The sequence below is a fragment of the Nomascus leucogenys genome, chromosome 5 (assembly GCF_006542625.1).
Source record: "Nomascus leucogenys isolate Asia chromosome 5, Asia_NLE_v1, whole genome shotgun sequence".
Taxonomy (NCBI): domain Eukaryota; kingdom Metazoa; phylum Chordata; class Mammalia; order Primates; family Hylobatidae; genus Nomascus; species Nomascus leucogenys.
The window spans coordinates 4513570-4536461 of NC_044385.1; the positions used below are offsets into that span (position 1 = coordinate 4513570).

General features: G+C 36.7%; 1 protein-coding gene across 3 annotated transcripts in view; it reads left to right on the forward strand.

Annotated features, from left to right (window-relative positions):
• The window catches only part of AKT3 (AKT serine/threonine kinase 3), a 356898-nt gene that overhangs the window by 109570 nt on the left and 224436 nt on the right, over nt 1-22892 (forward strand). Inside the window, exons 1-2 of one of the 3 annotated variants that reach the window (XM_030812592.1) lie at nt 10183-11225; nt 11714-11872. The exons of 1 other annotated variant lie outside the window; for it this stretch is intronic. The gene's annotated coding sequence lies outside the window, so the exon portion shown is untranslated. Of the gene's footprint in view, nt 1-10182; nt 11873-22892 lie in introns of those variants that run through there. One more of the 3 variants, XM_030812590.1, reaches the window with a different exon arrangement.

The window sequence follows — 22892 nt, forward strand, 5'->3', positions numbered from 1 at the left end:
TAACCTCCATTAGGAATAAATGTAGATTTTTGTTTGCTTGAAATAGCTTCCTGGGCATGTAAAAACCCTTTTGACATCATTATTTAGGGCCTCCCATCCTCCCAATGGAATCACAGCCTAATACAAAAACTTTGCAGCTGGTGAGCTCCCAAAGCCCCTTTTGATGATTGTTGTTAAACTCAGCGTGGCAGCTTGCAGTTGTTCCTTTCCTGTACTGCCCCCCACCCCCCATGTTCATGTTCTTCATGACAATAAGAATTCTCCAGAGGTAAAACACAGGGCTGAAAATTTCTGATGCTTCCTTCATCCTCTGTTTCTTCTCATTCATTTCCATTCTAAGCATATTTATAAAGTTTAGTGGAGATTATCAAGGGAAAGATTCATTCTCTCTCTGTCTCTCTCATGCTTTACTGTCTCTAATAAACTAATTTCTTTAAAAACAAACAATTGAATATCAAAGCCTTGAATATGCAGAGGTTATGAGACCCCTCATCTTTTCTGTAGAGTATGTTAGTTTCAGGCAAATTAGAAATCAGAAGTCCTGGCTGTGACTTAGTTCAAACTTGGAAGTTTCTTATGTCATACTATATTTTTTACTGATAAAATGAGGGTACAGATAACCCAAGCAAGTGGTAATTAAATGATTTATCAACTCAGTGACACACTAATTGACCAGAAATTTTCTCTAAAGTTTTTGTTCTAACTTTAACTGGCTGTATCAAGTATAGGCTTATGTTGGTATTATTTAGGGGAAAAAACATTTATCACTCAAGATAAAGCATGTTTAGCTCACTGAAATGTAAAGACAATACATTTTAATAGAAAAATTACATATGATATGATTTAGATATTATGAAAATAACAATCATAATGGGGAAAGATCTAAAAAGACATGGGACTGATAGGCAAGTTAGAAATGGACGTTAAATTATTGAAAAAATATACGGAGACAAACATGTTAGAAAATAAAGTACTCCCTATGTGTGAGTTTAGTAAAATAAGCATTGAAATAGGGCTAAATGGAAACAGGAACAAAGCAAAGTAAAAAATCATCGAGTGAACCTGAACGATCTTTTTGATTCCACATAGGGAATTTGTTTTTTTGAAGTTTTTGATACCTGCGTTAAAGCTGTATTTTAGAGTTAATGCAGCTACATTAATTTTTTTGAAGTTCTGAATGCATTGAGTTTTGGAAACTATTTTCAGGATGAATACTACGGGTACTGCAGATGCTCACTTTATATAATTATGTGTCTTGAATTAATTAAATCCAACTTCAAAGGCATGTATCGGAAATTCCTTTGCATAATAAAACCTCCATTCCTAGTGCCAGTGATAAAATGAGCAGCAGAATGGTTTACCAGGGGCGTCCAGTCTTTTGACTTCCCTGGGACACATTGGAAGAAGAATTGTCTTGGGCCACACGATGAGCTAAAAAAAAAAATCAAAATAAATCCCATAATGTTTTAAGTTTGTGAATTGTGTTGAGGCGCATTCAAAGCTGTTCTGGGCTGCATGTGGCCTGAGGGTCACAGGTTGAACAAGCTTGGTTTAAAGGGAATAGGGACAAATTCTCATTCCAGAGAGCTGAGTACTGACTAATATCATCTATTACCACATACTTTTGTAACCCTGGGCAAATCACTTTTCCTGTTTTTGTAAAATAAGAAGCATTGACCAAAATCATCTCTAAATCTGTACAGGTTTTAGTATGCTATGATCATTTTAAAATAAATAATTTTTACGTCATATCTCATTTTCTTAAAACTTGATATGCCCAATACTTTTATTTTTGAGACAGGATCTCCCTCTGTTGCCCAGGCTGGAGTGCAGTGGCATGATCATAGCTCACTGCAGCCTCAACCTCCTGAGCTCAAGTAACCCTTCCACCTCAGCCTCCTGAGTAGCTGGGACTGTAGAGGTGCACACCACCATGCCTGGCTAATTTTTAAATTTTTCATAGAGGACGGGGTCACCATATTGCCCAGGCTGGTCTTGAACTCCTGGGCTCAAGTGATCCTCTTGGCTCAGCCTCCCCCCCAAAAAAAAATCCTGCTAGGATTACAGGCCTGAGCCACTGCCCCCAGCCTACTTTTATTTTAGAACTGAGAGCTTCAGTGAGATCATAACAGGCAAATTTAAAATCTCCCCCATTACTTGTAAAAGAAATCTTTTTGAGAAATTAAAACAATTTTTGTTTTTTAATGAGCCGAGGACTCATGAATACAGTGATCACAAATGAGAGCCCCTCGTGGTGATGAGAATGGCCATTTCAGAAATTACCACTGAACATAGTAAAGAATACTGGAACTAATAGTTGGTGGTGTAAAATGTGATCAATCAAGAGAGTCTATTTCTGTTATGTATAATAATTTTTTAAGGTAAACTTTTCTTAAAGTATGAGATACATAAGAGTGAAAGAATCATAAGAATATGGCTTTGTAAATATTCATGAAGTAAGCACACCATGTTAACACCTATATTTAAAAAACAGAACATTACCACTACCTTATAAGCCTTCCCGTCCTTTACCTTTCCAGTCACTATGTCCCACCAAGCAAACAGGATGACTTCTACAGCATATATTAGTTTTGCCTGCTTTTGAGTGTGAAATCATATGGCGGCTTTTTCAAAATTTTATTTCTGAGATTTATTGATGTTGTTGTTTGTACTAACAGTTCATTCAGGCCCATTGCTGTATTATATTTCCACTACATGACTAGACCCCAGTTTATCTGTTCTATTTTTGGATTTGTTTTGTTTTTACATTTTGGCTGTATGTCTTTGGGTGTGCATACATACACATTTCTGTTGGCTATGTACCTAGAAGTGGGACTGCTGGATCATAGAACGTGCATATGTTCAACTTTTGTAGATGCTGCTAGATAATTTCCTTAAGTGTTTATTCTTTATATTCCAGCAGCAGTTTGTAAGTTTCATTTGTTCTATATCTTCACCAACACTTGGTGATATTTTTGGTAGAGATGCACCTCTCCCTGTGGTTGCTGAGGCTGGTCTTAAACTCCTGGGTGTAAGCAATCCTTCCAAAGTGCTGGGATTACAGGCATGACAGGTGTAGCATCAACCCTGGCCAGTAATGTGGTTTTAATTTGTATTCCCCTGATAACTAATGAAGTGGAACTCTTTTTCATATATTTACTATTCATTTGGAGTACTAAAAAAATTTTATGACACTTGCATTTTAAAATATTAAACTTTCCTATGTTAAGAAGGGATGTTGTAAATTATTTTCTAAAACATTTGGCATAATCATTCGGTCTATCTCTGTATTTGATAAGTTGTGAAATTCTTTGAAAATATTTTTTTCCTTAATAAAACTATGTATTTCAAACCATGGAATTGATTTCAAATGCTACCTTCTAAGTGTTACTAAGACTATTTATTGATAGTATTTTTGAAAACAAGACTAGAAAAAATGAAGTAGTTTAAACAAACAGTAGTTTTTCCTTCCAGGGAAGTCTTCTCCAGGGAATTTCTTTGCTGGGATGGTCAAGTCCCTTATATACAAAGTTTTTCCTTCCAGGATAAAATTATTAGGCATTGTAGAGGGTATAATTAAAAGTTGATCTCCCTAATTTTAGGTTTACTGGCCAGTTACAACCTTATCATTGAACACAGAGTTTGGAAGATTCTTGAGCAGTATTTTAGAGCTGTTTTTGAGATGGAGACCAACTTTTCTATGTGCTCCTACATGTTCGAGCCTTGTGTGCACTTCCTTTGGATCTATGTGACTAATTTCTGGCCAGTGGATTGGGAGTGAAAATAGTATGTGTCACTTTGGCCTGAGTCAGTTAAGGGCTACCTCCTTCTGACCTCTTCTGTTGCAGTGGTGAACATGTACATGTTCTAAAGCTTATGTATTAAGCTAGTGTTTGTCGTTGCAGTCCATGTTAAGTAACCTAATAGAGTTTCATTTTAGTAAATGGTCTATACATTAAAAAAAAAAGATACCCTGGAGCCCCTGAAATATTTTTATGCCCATAATTTTTTGTGAGTAGAGTGCTGCTTTTAAAAAAGACTAGGGTTTGGAGAATATGCTTATGAGGAGAAATCGGTTTATGATGGGAAAATGAAAAAGGACAAACGTTTGTTTTATCATTCTACCAAATTAGAAGAAAACTTTCACAAAAAGAAATGTTTAAGGTTTCTGATTATCAGAGTTTTATTTATTTATTTATTTATTTATTTGAGATGGAGTCTTGCTCTGTCACCCAGGCTGGAGTGCAGTGGTGCCATCTTGACTCACTGCAACCTCCACCTCCTGGGTTCAAGCAATTATCCTGCCTCAGCCTCCCAAGTAGCTGGAACTACAGACACCCAGCACCATGCCCGGCTGATTTTTGTATTTTTAGTAGAGACGGGGTTTCGCCATATTGGCCAGGCTGGTCTTGAACTCCTGACCTTAGGTGATCTGCCTGCCTCAGCTTCCCAAAGTGCTGGGATTACAGGTGTGAGCCACCATGCCTGACCTCAGAGTATGTTTATTATTTACATACAATCCGATTATTTTTATAACATTAAAATTATTTTAACTTGTTTTGCTTTTTTTAAAAAAATTTCAATTTAGGAAGGTGGTAACTATCAGAGAGGCATATGACACAGATGTAGTGCCCCCTTGGTATCCACAGGGGATTGGTTCTAGGTCCCTTGCGGATACCAAATTCCAAGGATGCCCAAGTCCCTTATATACAATGGCATAACATTTGCATATATTGTTCTATTGTTATTTTTTACTGTTTTTTTTTTTTTTTAATTTTCTATCTGTAGTTGTTTGAGTCTGTGGATGAGAAACTCATGGGTTCAGAATGGCCTATCACAAACTGAGGATTATGGAAAAATACCGTAGTTTACAGGTATTTTTTTGAATACTGTTAATACACAGATTACTCATAGTCTAATTAGAATAAAAATACTGAGAAAAATAAAGTCCTTTTCATCTTTAATTTCTAATTCTTTGCACAAAAGTAATTTTTTGGAAAAGCTGTTTCTTATACTTGGTTTCGTTTTAGAATTCCCAGCAACCAAAAGTAAGCCTGAGTTTGTACTAAGGTAGGAAGTATTTTATATTTTATCATGTCTGCTAGTCTTGTTCTATTAAATTACTTAAGCAGCTTTTTATTGTAGGAAATTTGGAAATGTGAGATGTTTAGTGCAAGGAAATAATCTTAAGTGGAACAAAACTGGTTAAGAAATTGAAATGAATAAAAAGTATGTTATGAAAATATGCAACACTCTCATTGACTTAATTAAAATAGCTTATATAAGATTATTGTTGGACTATGTCTTATAAACTTACAAGGGAAATCTTGATTCCCTCTCTTTAACTCCTTATAGTTATTGCCAAGATTAATATTCTTACATGTATATTTTTACGAATATGTGTGATAGAATTGTCACTATAAAAAAGTTTTATTTTTAAAAACATTGGCATGAGAAAAAGGTGAATGCTTCTTAATAAAGTATTGGAATAATTATTTATTAGTGTTACTGGAAATGGGTGATTTAGTGTCACTTTTTGGGTAATGTGGATTTGTTTTGAGAGAGAAACAGAGAAACACTCAAGGAAACAAAAATCAACAAAGACTAACAAAATTTCTGCAGAGAATACAGGTACGTGCTTGCATGAAATAAAGGTCCTATCATGAAAATACTAAAAGTCTTTGAAGAACTAGGCTGGAGTTTATACTGCTAGTGTTCTTTATTGACGACATAAGGAACATACAGTTATATATGTGATGAAGTTAACATTAATGATATATATTTCCCAGATGTAGGGCTAACACTTCTTCAAAAATCAGATTTCCAGGTATTTCATAGCTTGAACAAATATTTGATGAGACCTCTCCGCTGAAATTTTATACCGTAGAACTTAATAAACATGCCTGGAAATTTTATGTAGATGAAGAATTAGGGTTTCTAGAGGTCATGGTGTAAGTCATGCTTTCCTACCTGGCCTTTGTACAATACCAGATACAAAATGAAGAGCAAAGATAGAGGCCAGAACGTACCTACTAATGATAAAAGTCCAAGTGGAGGTCTGAGTTTGAGAGCCAGATGACCTGCTGATTGAATTGCAGAACCAGGCCAACTTTTTCAAGCACTCTTCAGGTAATATAAATAAGACAGTGCCATAGAGCAGGGATCTTTATGGTTTTTGTTGCAATTGTAGCTACTCTGTGATTGTAATGCAAGAAAACAGCCATAGACAACAGGTAAGCTAATGAGTGTTCCAATAAAACTTTATCAGCCTTTTGTAGTCTGCTGATCTCTGGCATAGAAGAAAAAGGCACATTTGCATTTTCTGCAGCCTACTAGTTTCAACAGGAAGAAAAGGGGCCCAGCAGAATCCTGCATACCAAGGATTTTTCATCACCAGTTTTTCACCAGATAAAATACTCCATCTTACCAGAATTAGAGGGAGTAAAGGGAGAGAAAGAAACCTGAAATAATACTAATGAGCTCTCCTTGTAAGAAGTGGGGCAAACGCTTTTCTCACAAGTCCCTTGACACTAGAATTTACTCTGTTACTCAGGTATACTGCCCTTCCAGTGGACTCAAAAGAACCTATAAAACACAAAGTATTACTTTGTACTGCATTTTCCAAACTTGAGAGTCTAAGTGTTTTGGTGCTAATTTTGGCATAGTTTCTCTCATTTTTTGGTTAGTGATAGTAAAACCATGTATTGAGCTCCCAGGAAGACCCTTCTCTTCCAGCCGCATGTGGTGACATGAGGACATGCCTTTGGCCTATTTTGGGCAGCTCAGATTACTCTGTGGATTGATTCATATTTTTTGAGTGCCTACAAAATATGAGGCATTTCGATAAATGCTGGGGATACAATAATGAGCAACAGTGATCCAGTTCTTACCCTCACAAGAGCTTGTGCTGTGTAACAGAAAGGGCTCTAAAAAGAAAAAGTGATTTCTAATTTGAAACCTGAGGGACTAGCAGCACATGCCAAAGGGGACAAAGTTCAGCATGTTCCGGGATTTGGAGAAAGCATTGTTTACCTGGGGAACAGAGTGTAAGGGGAAAGTGGAGATAGCTGAGGCTGGAAAAGGAGGAGGGAGCCTAGGTTACAAAACCTGTGTAAGCACTTGGGTTTTGTCAGATCAGGGGGACGTGATTGAGGGGCTTTAAAGCCATAAGATGATGTGAATGATCTCTATTTTTGAATATGTTCAGTCTAGGTTAGAAGAGGCAAAAATTGAAGACCTACATTTGTACTGTTCAACAAAGTAGCCATGGGCCAAAGTGGCTGTTGAGCACTTGAAAGGTAACTAGTGTGATGAGGAGTGAGTTTTACATTTTCGTAAATTTCGATTTAAAAATTTAACTTAAAATTTTAAGCAATATGTTTTCCTTTAACTTTAGTATTTTGATTGGACTACATTTCACATAAGCTATTGAAAATTTAGAGTCCAAATTGACCTATATTATAGGTGTAAAATTCACACTGGATTTTGAGTTCAAGATATAAAAAACAAGAATGTAAAATACCCCAATTTTTTCTATTGGTTATATGTTGAAATGATCATATTTTGGATATATTTGGTAAAATATATTATTGAATTTAATTTTACTCTTTTTGCTCTCTTATGTATGGCTTTTAGAAAGTTTAAAATTACATGTATGTGTCACATTATGTGTCTTATTGGACGACTATGGCCAGATTCCAGTTCAGAGGCTCTCATAGGAATCTAGATGAGAGATCACCATGATCTGTGCTGGGGTTGTGGCAACAGCATAAGGTGGGTGAATTTGAGAGTGATCTAGGAAATAAAACATGGGATTTGCCATTTGATTAAATGAGAGATGGTGAATTCGTTATAAAGAAGGAGAAGGGAGCCTCCAAGCACAAAAATACAAGAAAATGTATGGTAGCGGAATGGCAGATTCAGACATGTAAACAAGCGAAAACAATGCATGTTATTTTTTATTGACAAACTAAAATAATGTAGTTAAAACAATATTCTTCTACCATTGGATTTTAGCATTTTTAATGTTTGCTTTTTAGTATATACTACCTAATTGCTTCTTTAGAGTTACGTAGTTTTGCATTTCTTAGATTGTAACTGAACACTAAATTTTACAATGTAATGGTTTACCATCTTTATTTCCATGTCATTATCTATTCATCCTCAACCAGTACTAAGTGGGAAGTGGGACTGGAGATGTTTTTGTATACTTTTGAGCATATAAATTCTCTAAACATTTTCAAATTTGATAATATAAAATTTATTTACATTTTAAGATGAAGCTTATTCCTTCTTCAAAGAACAAGTACTTTATTTACATGTGAAGGTTTACTAGACCCCTCCCTAAAGTTGAAGCCCTAACAGTATCTGATGAATGTTAAACGTTTAATACTTTCCCCCATTGTCCTCCTAAGAAATAAGATGCATTTCTAGCTTCATTTTCCAGTCTCTTAAGCTTATGAAAGTAGTCGAGACAGTTTGTTGACCCCAAAGAGACCTTTTAGTCTCTGGCTTGTTAGACAACAGGGTCTGTACTCTTCATTGGCATTCAGATCACAGGCAGCCACTGGGCTCAGTGCAAAGCCAAGCACAGCTTTAGGATTTAGACAAAGCCACCCTGGCAAAGGAACCCAGTTGTCAGGGTAGCTGGCTGTATTGTAAAGAATTGTTGCATAATGGAGAGACCAAGTAGAACTATTAGGATGCAAATGTGAAAAAAATGGTGGAGCTAACCTGCAAAAACAAACATTTCTTTTTTGGTGAAGAGTCTAGTCATTGTTGCTTTCTTCTGTTTTAACTTCTCTGGGCCAGGGATGTAGTTGGTGCAATTTGAGTATATTAGTTATCTTCAGTCATAATGCTATCCTATATTACTTTAAAATGAACAGTTAATTTGTAGGAAGAGACCACAGTACTTCAGTGTTTTGGAATCTTTTCATAATTTACAAGTGCATCCTACTTTAGTCTAGATCAATTTTATATGTGATTTTTATTCTAGATTAGATGGGAAATCCCTTTTGCTCTTGATTTTATTTCTTCTGATTTATAACCAAATATTGTTCTAATCCTTGTCATCCAATGACTTCTCCCAGTGGATTCTCATAGTTGTCCTATTTATTGTAGAATTTTTGGCTCAAGAGGAAAGCTACTGAAATCCTTAAAACAAGAATTGCTTTATTTTACTAATGTCTTAAGGAAGTCTACCCTGTCCCTTTTCTCCTTTTCACTTTCTTTTGTTTGTTCATCCCTGTATTGAGTGCTCACTTTTTCTTTTGCTTTCTACTTCTTCCTTAGTTCTTTTCTTTCTACTTTTCATCTTTCTTAGCAAAACATTGTAGAACCCACACTTTGATAAATGCTGTGGTAGGGAAAGGGAAATAATACTAGTAAGAAGAAGAAGGAATAACAGAGGGGTCTCCTAACCTGGATTTAGGAGTCAGGGAATAACAATTACACCCATGCCTTACTGAACTGTTACTACATGCCAAGCACTATTTTAGGTGTTTTACCTGAATTAATCTCATTTAATTCTCACAGCAACCTTATGAGGAAAGCGCTATCATCCCCATTTTGCAGATGAGTATGAGGCACAGAGAAATAAAATGACTTGTCCAAACTCACATTTTGTGTATGATGGAGCCAAGAAAGGCTTTCTAGAAGTTTTGAGCGTGAAGCTGAGATCCGAAGGTAGAGTAAGAGTTGCCTGGTACACTGTGAATGGAAGCAGGTTATGGGAAGAGGGACCAGCAAAGGTGTGACAGAAAGGAGTCTTGCACCTTTCTGGAAGTGAAAGTAGATTTGTAGGGTTTGAGGGATTCTGTGAGAAAGGGACTAGTGAGAAATGATGCTGGAAATATTACTCTGTGTTCAGATAATTTACATATGTTATTTGTGTGTGACGGTTCATTTATTCAGCAAATACTTATGTCTATGAAATGCCAGTTGCATGGCTGTTATCTGTTGGGAAGGTGGAAAGAAAATAGCAAAACAGGGGTGGCATACATCTGGATGGAGTTACATGGACTTTGAGGTGTTTTAAAGTAGATGAATCTTAAGCAGAGTCTTAGTACGTCTGTTTTGTTTCAAATCAGCATATGCCTTGACTTTCTCATTTTGTTACAAGGCTTCCATTTCTTTATCTTTGAACTTAGTACTTGCAAGGCTCCTAATTTCTTTAAGATTGCTGTATAATACCATTCACTTCATTCTTGTTTTGGTTTGCCTTTGAAATAGCTTTAAGAACAAAATACCTCTATAGCTGTTATTTTTCTGACTTTTAAACCTTAATTGGTAGAGCCATTCTTTTTTCTAATTCTTGCTTCCCATTTTCTTCCAGGACTATGATTCCTTCAGCCTTCTTTAGTTCCTTTCTTTCTAGTAAATTCCATTAACATTGGGCATCAAGTATAGCCATTCAAGGCCTTTTATGTTTTTCTTGACCCCAGGTTTTTGGAATCTGAATGTTGATTTATCATTACGACAATGATTGGCAATTGTAATTTCTAACATTGATTACTCACTATGGTATGTGCCAGACACTATGCTAATTGATTTATATAAAATAACTTAAGCTTTATAACAACTTTCTGAGGTAGGTGTTAGCCAAATTATTATCATCCAGTTTTCTAGTGAAAGAAATGGGAGTTTCAGAGGGATTAATGTTATCCAGGTTACACTGATGATAAGTGGCAGAGCCAGGATTTGAATCCATGTATTTGACTACAAAGCATATACTTTTTACCCCCATCTCAAGCTTTCTGTCTAGCACTTGCATTTTCTTATTTTTACAGATTAAAAAAAGTATGTGGCAGATGGTTTAGGCTAAATATAACCAAAGCTAAATGCATCTCCCCCTAAATTACTTACCACTGTACTTAATATTTATTTAGGATGTATTTTGTGTTTAGCACTAGCAAAAGGAAGAATAATTTTACTTTTTAATAATATTTGAAATACTTACTTTGAAGTTCAAATTCATTCTCCCATTCTATTTATTCTTCCATGGCACTGTCTCAAATACCTGACATTGGCTTCTCTCCTCTACAGTTTGACCCATTAGTTGGGTTTACATTTGTTTCCCACAGGTGATTGTGGTGAGCATGCACCCACTTTTGCAGCTATCTAATAAAAAGATGGAAATAGTTGGACAACTCATATCAACTATGAGAATGACTGGTGATGACTGATAGTAAGAGCTGGCTACTCACGCTAACGTTTGTTGCTAGGTATGCTACAGTAGTCTCTAATAAAAATGGTGAAAAATGTTATGAGAGGAAACACAACGAAATATTTTTCTGGGTATAAAGTAATGTTACAAATTGCTTTTGGTATGAGTAGCCTGTTAAAATTTCAAATATCATACTTAGATGATATTTTTAGAAACATCTTGAAAAATAATCATGTGGTGCAGAATGATGTTTCAGTCAATGATGGACTGCATATATGACAGCGATCCCATAAGATTATAATGGAACTAAAAAATTCTTATTGCCTAGTGACATAACATCATAGCACAATGCATTACGTTTTTATGGTGATGGTGGTGTAAACCAACCTATTGCATTGCCAGTTTTGTATAAAAGTATAGCACATACAATTATATACAGTACATAGTACTTGATAATAAATGACCATGTTACTGGTTTATGTATTTATCATACTGTTGTCATTTCAGGGTGTACTCTCTCTGCTTACTTTTTTTTCTTTTTTAAAGGTTAACTGTAAAACAGTCTCATGCAGTTCCTTCAGGAGGTATTACAAAAGAAGGCGTTGTTACTGGAGATGACAGCCCCATGCACATTATTGCCCCCAAAAGCCCTCCACTGGGACGAGATGTGGAGGAGGACAATGATATTGATGATCCTGACCCTGTGTAGGTCTAGGCTAATATGTATGTTTATATCTAAGTTTTTAACAAAAAAGTAAAAAAAATTTAAATAGAAAAAAGCTTATAGAATAAGGATATAAAAATACTTTTGTACAGCTGTACAGTGTATTTGTGATTTAAGCTGTGTTATTACCAGAGTCAAAAAGCTACAAAATTAAAAAGTTTATAAAGTAAAAAAGTTATAGTAAGCTAAGGTGAATTTATTATTGAAGAAAGAAAAATATTTTGTTATTGTAGCCTAAGTGTACAGTGTTTATGAAGTCCACCGTAATCTACAGTAATATACTAGACCTTCATATTCACTCACCACTGATTCACCCAGAGTCACTTCTAGTCCTACAAGCCCCATTCATGGTAAGTGCCCTATAGAGGTGTACCACTTTTTTTTTTACCCTGTGTACTGTATTTTTACTGTACCTTCTCTATGTTTAGATTTGTCTAGATACACAGATACCATTGTGTTAGAACTGTGTATTCAGTACAGTAACATGTTGTTCAGGTTTGTAGCCTAAAAACTAGGTGTTTCTATGACGTTCACTCAGTGAGGAAATTGCCTAATGATGCATTTCTCAGAATGTATCCCCATCATTAAACAATGCATGACTGTAATGGAGTAATGTGATCTGGTATTCTTTTTCCTTTTTATAGTTCACACTGTATATTTTTAAACAATACTTCAGCGTTTCAGCTTATTTGCGAACTTTGATTTGTGCACTCATTTACACATTCATACATCATTCACTCCTTCATAAATACTTTATTGATGAAATCTTACTTACTGGAAGTGCCAGTGAGGTACAGGAGATACAGCAGTACACAGTGCTGAAATAGTCACAGCCCTCATGGACTTGACGGTGTGTTTATCATTGGATTGGATTTAAGAGAATTGCTAATTTTTTTCTGTTGAGAGTTCATGCCATATTTGACTTTTGGATTTTCTGAGATTTATATTAATACATTTGAAAATTTTGGTTTTAGAATTAGGCTAATGGTTACAGGTGTACCTCAGTTTATTGTGCTTTGTTTAATTGCACTTTGCACATACTGCATTTTGTACAAATTGAAGGTTTGTGGCAACTCTGTTGAGCAAGGCTATCTGTGTCATTTTTCCCAACAGCATATGCTCACTTCATTAGCATTTTTAGCAATAATGTTTTTAATTAAGATACATACTTTTTTAAAGACATGGTGCTATTGCACATTTAATAGACTATAGTGTAGTGTAAATATAACTTTTATATGAGCTGGGAAACCAGAATTTCATATTAACTTGCTTTATTGCCATATTTATTGTAGAGGTCTGTAACTGAACCCAAAAGGTCTCTGAGATAGAACTTGTATATAGATTTTGATTTGATCACTACATATGTTTATGATTGTTGGCTTATACTTATTGGCATTCTGAAATTTTCCTTTTTTCACTTAATATTGTTTTTGTGCTCTGTCCGTGTGCAATGTAGTTACAGCTGTAGCTAAAGCTATTGGTAGGTTATGCCTTTTAGCTGCTGTATAGTATTCCATGTGAATATGTAGCACTACTTTTTATTTATTCTTTAATTGATAGACTTTTGGAACATTTCCCCTTTTCCTCTTCTAGTCAGTTAATACCACAATAATTGAGGTCTCTTATGAGTCAGAACTTTGAACAGCTTTGAAAAAGAACTATCTTTTGTCTCATTAATGTAATTTTAAAATAGAAGTATTTGAATTTTGCCTTTAGTATTTTTGATATTTTGCAGAAAGTTCCAGTTGACTTAGTTTAAATGGAGTCTAGTTTGTGTGCTTTTCATACCTTCCCAGTAAAAGTCCTGAACTGGTCATTTTACTTGGAGTGTATGAATTGGCATAGCACAGTACTGAACAGATAAAAGGAAACAAAGTATAGGAAAGCAGCTAATTGTAGTAATTGCAGCTGGTTTCAAAGTACTTCTAACAGTTTGTGCATAATGCTTACTTGAAAGCATCAAATGGGTGCTAGTTGTGAAATAGAACACCTGTTTGTTGTTGAGCATGTGTTTATGCAGATGATTGTTGTTGTCAAAGCACCTTGATGTAGAGTAGTCCTGTTTACATTTACATTCTCCCCAAAGGATTAACAGTGTTCTCTCAATAAATTTGCAGTCTATTCTCCTCTCAAAGGCTGCTGTTTGGAGGGTGGTGTGAAAGAGGCAACAAGTGCTTGCTAATCACTTGAATATACATAATTAGTTACAGTCTGGTGCACTGGATTCTTTGTAGAACCATAACAATACTGATTGGCAAATGCACCTAACAATAGATGTGTCACCATATAGTCCTTGAGAGTGCTTGTTGTTTGTTCATTGGTATTTATTATAACTTATTTTTCTCAACATGAGTTAAATTTTTATTATCAGTACACAAACTCTTTTCCTGTTCTTTTAAATGAACCAGTGTGCTATATAACAACTCTGTCATCACTAAGAAGCAGTGTTGTAAATTTCTAGACTACCTAGAGTCTGAGGGTATTATTTAAAAACACATTTGCTGTATTTAGTAATTCCAAAGATTGAGAAACATCCAGTCAGTCACCATCTCTTCCCTTTGGTAGGCTCAGCAAGGGAGTGGAGAAGGCTTTTAATGGAAGAAAGAGGCAGCTTTAGGTATGCTGTGGTTGGAAGGCTGTTGGCATGGGAAAGCTGGAGGTGTGGGTATCTTGTGTGACTGGTCTGGGGAGCATCTGAGCTTTTTCTGTTTGGTCCTTGGTTGTCATTGCCCAAGTCCTGAGCGTTCTGGGCTCTTGGCTGCAGAGCTTGTGGTTTGCCATCCTGCGGTGGTTGCAAAGGTTGTGGCTCAGAGTTCTGTGGTTATACATGATTTCACTGTTGTCCATTTTATATTCAGCCTCTCAGTGGGTAGTGTTGTTAAGATGAGGCGAAATTTGTTTAGAAAAAAAATATGTAAATCTATATGAAGAATAATATTAAGTAAATAATGTAGATGGCATGTGAATATGACACAAATTGTGAAGGTGGTAAATGAAATTAGGAAGAAAGGAAAAACCGTTACATGGTAATTACATATGAGGCATTTCACTGTTTTCCCATTTTATTTCATTTTATCCTCTTCAAAGCTCTATAAGTACAATATCAGAATCCTGAAATTATAAATGAGGATTCTGAGGGTTAGTGAAGTACATTGGTCCATGGTTGCGCAGCTAATAAACAGGAGCTAGAATTCCAACCCAGAGCTTACTGACTTTTGACTCTATAAAGAGGCACAAACTATTAGTTTACAAATGCGATCATTCCATGAACTGAGATCTTTCAGTGCTTCACTTCTAGTGCCTTCCATTTCTCTTCACAGAGCACTCTTTTTGGATAAAGAAGGTTTAAAAAATAATCTCTCTATTGATTTTTAAATAGCTGCGGTGGCTAGCTTCCAAGTCTGCAACTATGTACTTCCTTGTTTCAAGTTGGCCTCACTATGTGCTTAGAGGATGCCTTGGCTTATCCTGGTTACTGTTGCTGTACTGAGACCATCCAGTAAGAGTGACTCAGAGCTTGCTCATTACCTCTTCTTGCCCCTTAGTTCTTGTTGTATATCAAAGCAAGTGTTTTCTAAATTCTTGTAGACTCTTTGTTCTCTATTGCCTTATTATTGGTGATATTGCATGCCATTTATCTTAAAAGTATGGATGGTAGAAAACATGAACTGCTACGACAACATAATATATATCTACAGCAGGCTATTATATATTTTTTTGCTTTCATTTTGTCTTGTGGTAGATACTTACATATAAGAGTTTATGCTATGAGCAGAAATAATCGAAATGTCACGGGATCCTTCAGGTGTCACTTTGCCAGCCGGGAACCACTGTGGCCTGTGGTGCCCCTGCTTGAGTTTCACTCACTCCCACTGTGCTCGTTCCACCCACTCAGCCCGGCAGGCTGCACTCAGTTTGCCCAACCCAGATCCCACGCCTGACGAGGGCAAGCCAGGCTTAGACCAGTGAAGGGTGTGTGAGAGAGCTAACACAGGGTCCGGCTAGCTGTGGTGGGGCAGGCAGCTCAGGGTGCTGGCACAGGTGCCGGCTCCTTGCCAGGCTGCAGCTGGACCAGGTGTACCACACGCAGTTTCTGGTGCAGGTGCTGGTGTCTGGAAGAGGGGGATGCGTTGGCACCCAAAAACTTGGGGACGCCAGCAACTGCAGAGCCTCAAGGAGTGGGTGAGGCGTGCTCTCTCATTCTCGCCACGCGCGGCTCGGCGAGCAGGGGGAGCATGTTTCAGCTTGTTCAGTCCCACCACCTCACCCCAGCCCGCGGCTCCCAGGCTGGCCCAGCTCCACTGCCACCTCCTGTAACGTGGGGCAGCTGCCCAATGCAGGCAGAAGGCCGGAAGGCTATAGTATTACAGCTCTGGCTCGGGAAATCCTGATGTCTGGGCCCCCAGAAATGTCACTGCTCTTCACTCCTGCAGTCCAGCAAATGGGAGCATGTCACCACCCACAGTTTGGTGAGCTGGCCAGGAAAGCGTTGAAGCCCTTTTCATGCCCACTGTTGGGTGGGTCCTGAATTCTGGTCCTTTGTCCAGGAAGAATGAGGTTATGTGGACAACTGGAAGGTGAGCAAGGTGGAGTTTTACTGAGTGGTAGAACAGCTCAGCAGAGAGGAGACCCAAAGCAGGCAGCTCGTAAGGGTGGTCCTGACTTACCTTGAGTCCAGCTGAAGATGGGGTTTTTATGGGCTCAGAATGGAGGAAGTGCGTGCTGATTGGTCCCTGGGCAGGAGGAAGTGCGTGCTGAGTGGTCCATGGGTGGGCCTGGAAAAAACACCATTTGATTGGCTGAAAGGCACAAAGGAAATTCTCCCTCCAGGTTGTGGATTCCACCTAGAACTGGCAGCCAGGTTTTCAGGCTTCATGCTGTGTGTGGCCTGAAGGTTGGGTTTCACTGGGGACCTGTCCCAATCTGCCTAGGAATTTGTCTGTCTCCTGCCACTATCACAGTTTTATTTCTGAAATACACAAATATTTAAAGCTGTTAGGAAGGTGTCAGTAGAGAGACTTGGAAAATACAGGCAAGATGAAAGTAAATTATTCTGGTAACAAAATGACCCATTCTTATTAGGGAAAATGAAAAATATACATAAAGAAGAACACTATAATCTATAATCTATTGTCCAGAGATATTACTAATATTTTATGTCTCCTTAATCTTTTGTCTATGCACATATTTTTATATTTTTAAAATACAACATTTGGAATTTTATATCTTGCTTTTTTTCTTAATATTATAAACATTTTCCCATATCATTAAGGACTTTTAATAGCATTTTATAATTATTTACCTAACAGTTCTCCCTGATCATTAGACAGTTAAGATAGATTTCAGATCTTTTTTTAAGGTAGATTTTTATGAGTGAAATTACTGGCTAAAAGAATATGGTTACTTTCATGTCTCTTTATAATCTATGAGGTACTTGATTTTTTCCTGGAAAGGCTGTACCAATTTATGTTCTCACCATATTCTCATGCGTTAAACTCAGTGCATATGCTCTTATTTTCACTAGTATTTTGAATTCCATCCTTTTCATCTTTTCAAAATCTCAAATCATTCCCTCTCTTGTATTACCAGTCTCTCCCTCTCTGCTTTATCATTCACACCAGCATATAAAGGTGCAATAGTATCTTCCATCCTAAAAAGCCCCCTCTTGACATATTGCTTCCCATTCCACTACTGCCTCTATTTCTGCTTCTCTTTTAATAAAATTTATTGCATGGTTTGTCCACACTGGCATCTTTCATATTCTCATCTTGTAGTTAATTTTCTGCCCTAAACTCTAGTTTATTTGGATTTCTTACTCCTCTGAAGAGTCTAGTAAAAATCATTGACATCTGCGTGAACGTTTTTCTCTTTCTTTTTCTCCATCTCTTAATATCATTCAGCACAAGTAGCAACTCAATTCTTGAACCCTTATCTTGGTTTCTCCTAACTCATTGGCTCTTCCTTTCTGATCTTTTATCAGTTCTTGATACACTACCTGATGCCTACTTATTGGAGGGCCATGTGACTCCATTGAGGACTCCTTTCCCTAAGGAAAAACTAAGTTTCCCTGAAGTCCTTTTTGTCTCTAATAACTTTTTTCCTCTCCTGGGATGTCTGGCATATGACTCTTGCCTTAGAGTCCATAGACTGCAAATGAGTTTGTGCTTTTAGTGACATGTACTTTAAAACTCATTGATCTTAGTTTTATTAAGGCTTTAGATTTTTGAAAATTTTCTTTCAAGTGGTTATTCTTTGAAATCATGAAGAACTGACAGCATATGACCAGACAGTTTTTCTGCAAAAGCATTGGGATTGCCTGTCTTGTCCTATCTGTTCCCATGAAGTTTTAGGTGAAATACAAAGTTTTATGATCTAAATTCATAATTGCTAGTATGATGCATTAGCACGCCGTAAGTTCACAAGAACTCTGCATTATATTCCTGAATGATTAAAACTTACAACTGGCATAGTATCAAGTGCTGGCTGCCCAAGTGTCTCCCTCACAACCTATAGATAGAGTTTATTGCCTGTCACAGAAAGGGAGTACACCACCTGGTTAGAACTTTGGCAGTTTCTTGGAGGGAAGAAAGCAAGGATAGTATGTACTGAGAATCAAAGTTTGGTTGAGGTTGAGTCAATACTGGGTGTGTGTGTGTTTGATTAAGATTGGATGATGACCATTATGCAACAGCAAGGGATTCAAAGAATCTTACATACTGTTGGGGCTTTCTATTGAATAGTTGATGCGTGTTTCAGGAGTTTGCTGTGATGAACAATCAAACCGTTTGCCAGGGTGAGGCTCTCCCTGAATAGTCAAGTCATGTTAACGTACACTGTAAGTTGTTTAGGGAGTTGGTAGTTTTAGTCTTCAAGTTGTATGTGGTTTCCGTTGAACTATTAATGCCATAGGACTACAACATATTAACTTCAAGCTCTTAGAATGGCTTTCACTTATTTTTGAGAGATGTAGCTGAGTGCTGCTTATAGTTACGTCAGTTCTTATAAAATGCCAACATCCCTCTATGCCTAAATATCAAATCAGTATTATAATTATTTTTTTAAACTAAGATTATATCAAATTTTTTAGTTTGATACTTACAAAATAGTTATGATGCTTTTTTTTCTTGGTTCTCTTTTTTTCTTTGCTAGAAAGACTTTGAACTATAAGGGTTGAGGTTCCTTTTCTGTAGACTTAAGAAAGAGGATGTGAAACTTGGTTTCATGAGTTCTAAATACCTCAAGTTATTGTTGCAAGAATAGGGTTTTCAGTTTCACAATTTCAACCTATAAATTACAATGAAGAGTAAGAGTCCTTATAATAATAAACTTTTAGGGCTGGGAGCAGTGGCTCACACCTGTAATCCTGGCACTTTGGGAGGCTGAGGTGGGAGGATCACTTGAGGCCAAGAGTTCTAGACCTTCCTGGGCAACATAGCAAGACCCTGTCTCCACAAAAAGTGAACAAAATTAGCTATGCATGGTAGTGCATGCCTGAAGTCCCAGCTACTCGGGAGGATTGCTTGAGTCAGGAGGTCAAGGTTGCGTTGAGCTGAGATTGTACCATCGCACTCCAGCCTGGGCAACAGAGAAAGACCCTGTCTCAATCAATCGATCAACTAACTTACTTTTGGTATTGTACACTGATTTATGAAGGCTGAACCTAGGATTAAATGTTGTCTTTTGTCTGCCCTTTATTTTTCTTCCCTTAACAGATGCCATGTTGAGCTGCCTTGTCCTGATTTTGACCCACAATGTGTATTCAGCCTCAGCACTTATTATGTAGGTTAGGCTCCTTTTAAATGTTAATGTTTCACATTTATGCTTGTGTGAATTGCTCATTTTCTGTCATAACCTGGGGGTATGGAAGGAATCTGTTGAAGGCCAAGGAGGTAGGCTTTACCACAATACTGACATCTCTCTTCTCAGCTCAGGCAGGGAGCCTTGGCTAGGCCACCTATTGCCACTGCCTAAGTAGAAGGTGATTGGCAGAATCTTACCTGCTTTGCTTTGACTTTTCATTGCCAGAGTTTGTTGAAGGATGCCAGATGTTTCGGAAAACAAGTTTCTTTTTGCCTTCTATCCCTATTCTTGCCAAATTCTTAACCTGTTTTTTCATGAGGATGCCGTGGCTTGCAAGAAAAAGCAAGAAAAATAAAAACATAAATTTGATTCTTAATTTGAGCATTCTGACCCATTTTCAGCTTTATATATCCTTGGTCCATTTTTCTTCCTGTTATTTTGACAATTCTTACGGCTGTGGGACTGAGTGCTTGTTCACAGATAAATTTTAACTTTCTTTTGGGTAGAAAAAGAGTATTGGTTGGTAGGTTGAGCAACCACAGACTGAGATTTTCAGAAAATTGATAACTTCTTTTGAGAATTTACTGTTGTAAGTTATAGAAACTGAACTTAAATATTACCAAACCACCATATTAAATATTTGCCATATTTTAGATTGTTCCCTGCATTAATTGAGTTCACTTTATAGGTGTAAAATATTTTTACATTCAGTAAGTAGATCAAATAATATTAACCCCACAATTTTTTCCCACACGTTAAAAAACACCTGACTCTTCATCCAGATAATTTTTCCAGATTTCACCACCGGAATTTACTTACACATCTTTTAATGCCTAAATAATCAGTCTTGTTCTGTTATCATCTGCCTTTCGTAAATAATTGAAATAGATTTGGCTTACATATTGAGGCATGGGTTAACCTCCAGTTGGAACTCTAAATTTATCAAACTTAAGATCCGTTATAATGCCTAGCAACAGAATAATTAAAACAGATTTGAAGAGATGAGTAGCACCCACCAGCATACTAGACATTAATGTTGGAGGTATGAAATTCCAGACATTAATGTTGGAGGTATGAAATTCCACAGCTGCCTGCACTAGGCCTTTATGAGAACTAACCTTTTAAAAAGGCCAGTAGCTTTCCTAGTCTTCTACGAAGTGCCAAATAGATGAGTGAATGTGCGTAAACACCTTTCTGTGTGTACTTTTTAGCTATTACTTTGAAAATTGTAACAACATATGTATTGCTTATCCATTTTGAATCAACTGTGACATCTTTTAGCCACGTATGTGTGGCATATGTATTGTTTTCATTAAATCATCGAAATTATATAAGCCAGTTACCACTTTCACTAATTTTCCTTGGCAATGGTGTTTTGGAAGAATTAAATATATTTGAACTGTGTATTGAAGTAGTCAAAGTGACCTTCAAAAGGAATGTAATGACCTTAAACATAATATTTTATCTTATTTAGTTGTCACAAGGACCTTATTTCTGTGGTTATGCCCCCGACCCTTAACCCTTGCAAATCTCCATATGCAGTGAGCAGTGTTACTGCTGGAGTATATTATTCTTGTCTCTGAAGTAGAGACACAGAAAAGGCTGAGTTCTGTTCTGTTATTCTGCTAGATTGGTCACATATTCCTAGAGAGTGGTGTTATAATTTTTTTTCCTGCATCTTTGCAGATAGCACGGTGCCCCCATGGAATACTTCACTCACTCTAGTCACTGGTGAAGTCCTACTCATCAACCCTTCAAGTTATAGCTCAAGTTTCACCTCTTGTATCTTGTCTTCCCTTGTCACCATTTGAAAGTAAACTCTTCCTTCTGAAACTGTCAACACTTTCCAGAACTTTTCTTACTGCCCTTATTGCAGTTTCAATTCTTTTTCTCTCTTTTTTTTTTTTTTCTTTAAAGACAAGGCCTTGCTCTATCTCTGAGGCTGGAATGCAGTGGCCCTATCATAGCTCACTGCATCCTCAAACTCCTAGGCTGAAGCTCACCTCTCGAGTAGCTAGAACTACGGGCATGCATCATCATACCAGGATAATTTAATTTTTTTTTTGTCTAGACAAGGTCTTCCTATGTTGCCCAGGCTGGTCTTGGACTCCTGGCCTCAAGTGATCCTCCTACCTCAGCCTCCCAGAGTTCTGGGATTATAGGTGTGAGCCACTGTGCTCAACCCTACTTTTGTTTCTTGTGTACCTGATTTTTCTTCTATATTGTAGGATATTTTATAATAATAGTTGCCTTTTCTTCATCTTTTTTTCCTCAGAAACTGGAAAGTATTTTGTTGGCCAGAGATTTGAATGATTTAAGAATGATTTTAATTTAAAATTCAGTTTTTTCTCCCAGGAGATACTCACCTCTTAAGTTAGTATTTCTTAAAGGGAGGGCGATAGTCCACCTGTATTAGAACCCCCTTAATCCTTGGTAAAAGTGTAATTTTCCAGAAAATGAAATTAGAACTTATAGGTCTGGATCCTAGAAGATGGATGCATTTGTATTAAGTGCCATGGTAAGTCATATTTACACGAAAACTTAAGATTCATTCCCTTATTATGGAAATAAATAAACATTAAGATACCGTAAGTCTTATAATGCAGAAAAAAATTCCTTACTTTTGCATTTGAAAAAAATATGCCCTTGAAAACTAAATTCCTTATTGATTCTCAGTTTTTGGTCTTGATTACTGATTTGCTCACCTAATAGTTCTCTAATGTATGTAGGTTTAAGGAACTGAAAATAGAGATATTACTGACTGAACTAATTAGTATGTAAAGTAGAAAATGGTACAACTGCATACTCAGTAACGGGTAGTCTTACCTTTTTCTGGATTCTTTGTTTTTTCTTTTTTTCCTCAATTTTTCTAGATTTTGGCCTACCTTGTATTATCTTATTTGTTTGGTGTAACTTCTGAGGACTGCAGGGATGACAATCTTGTTTTCCTCTCCTGTATCACACAGCATTGTTACAGTGGCTCAGAAAAGCATTTCTGAGTAATTTGAGGATTATTTATGTTTGTTAAAAAATGAAATTTGTTGTTTCTGACTCGGAAAATAAGGATGTAAATTTCATAGGAATTCATTTTAAATGAAGTTTCTTGAGAGAGACAGCTTTAACTTGAATTTTGCAGCAGCATCTAAAACGAAGCCAATGAAAACACCTTTTTTTCCCCAGACAGATGTTACTCTGTGTCTC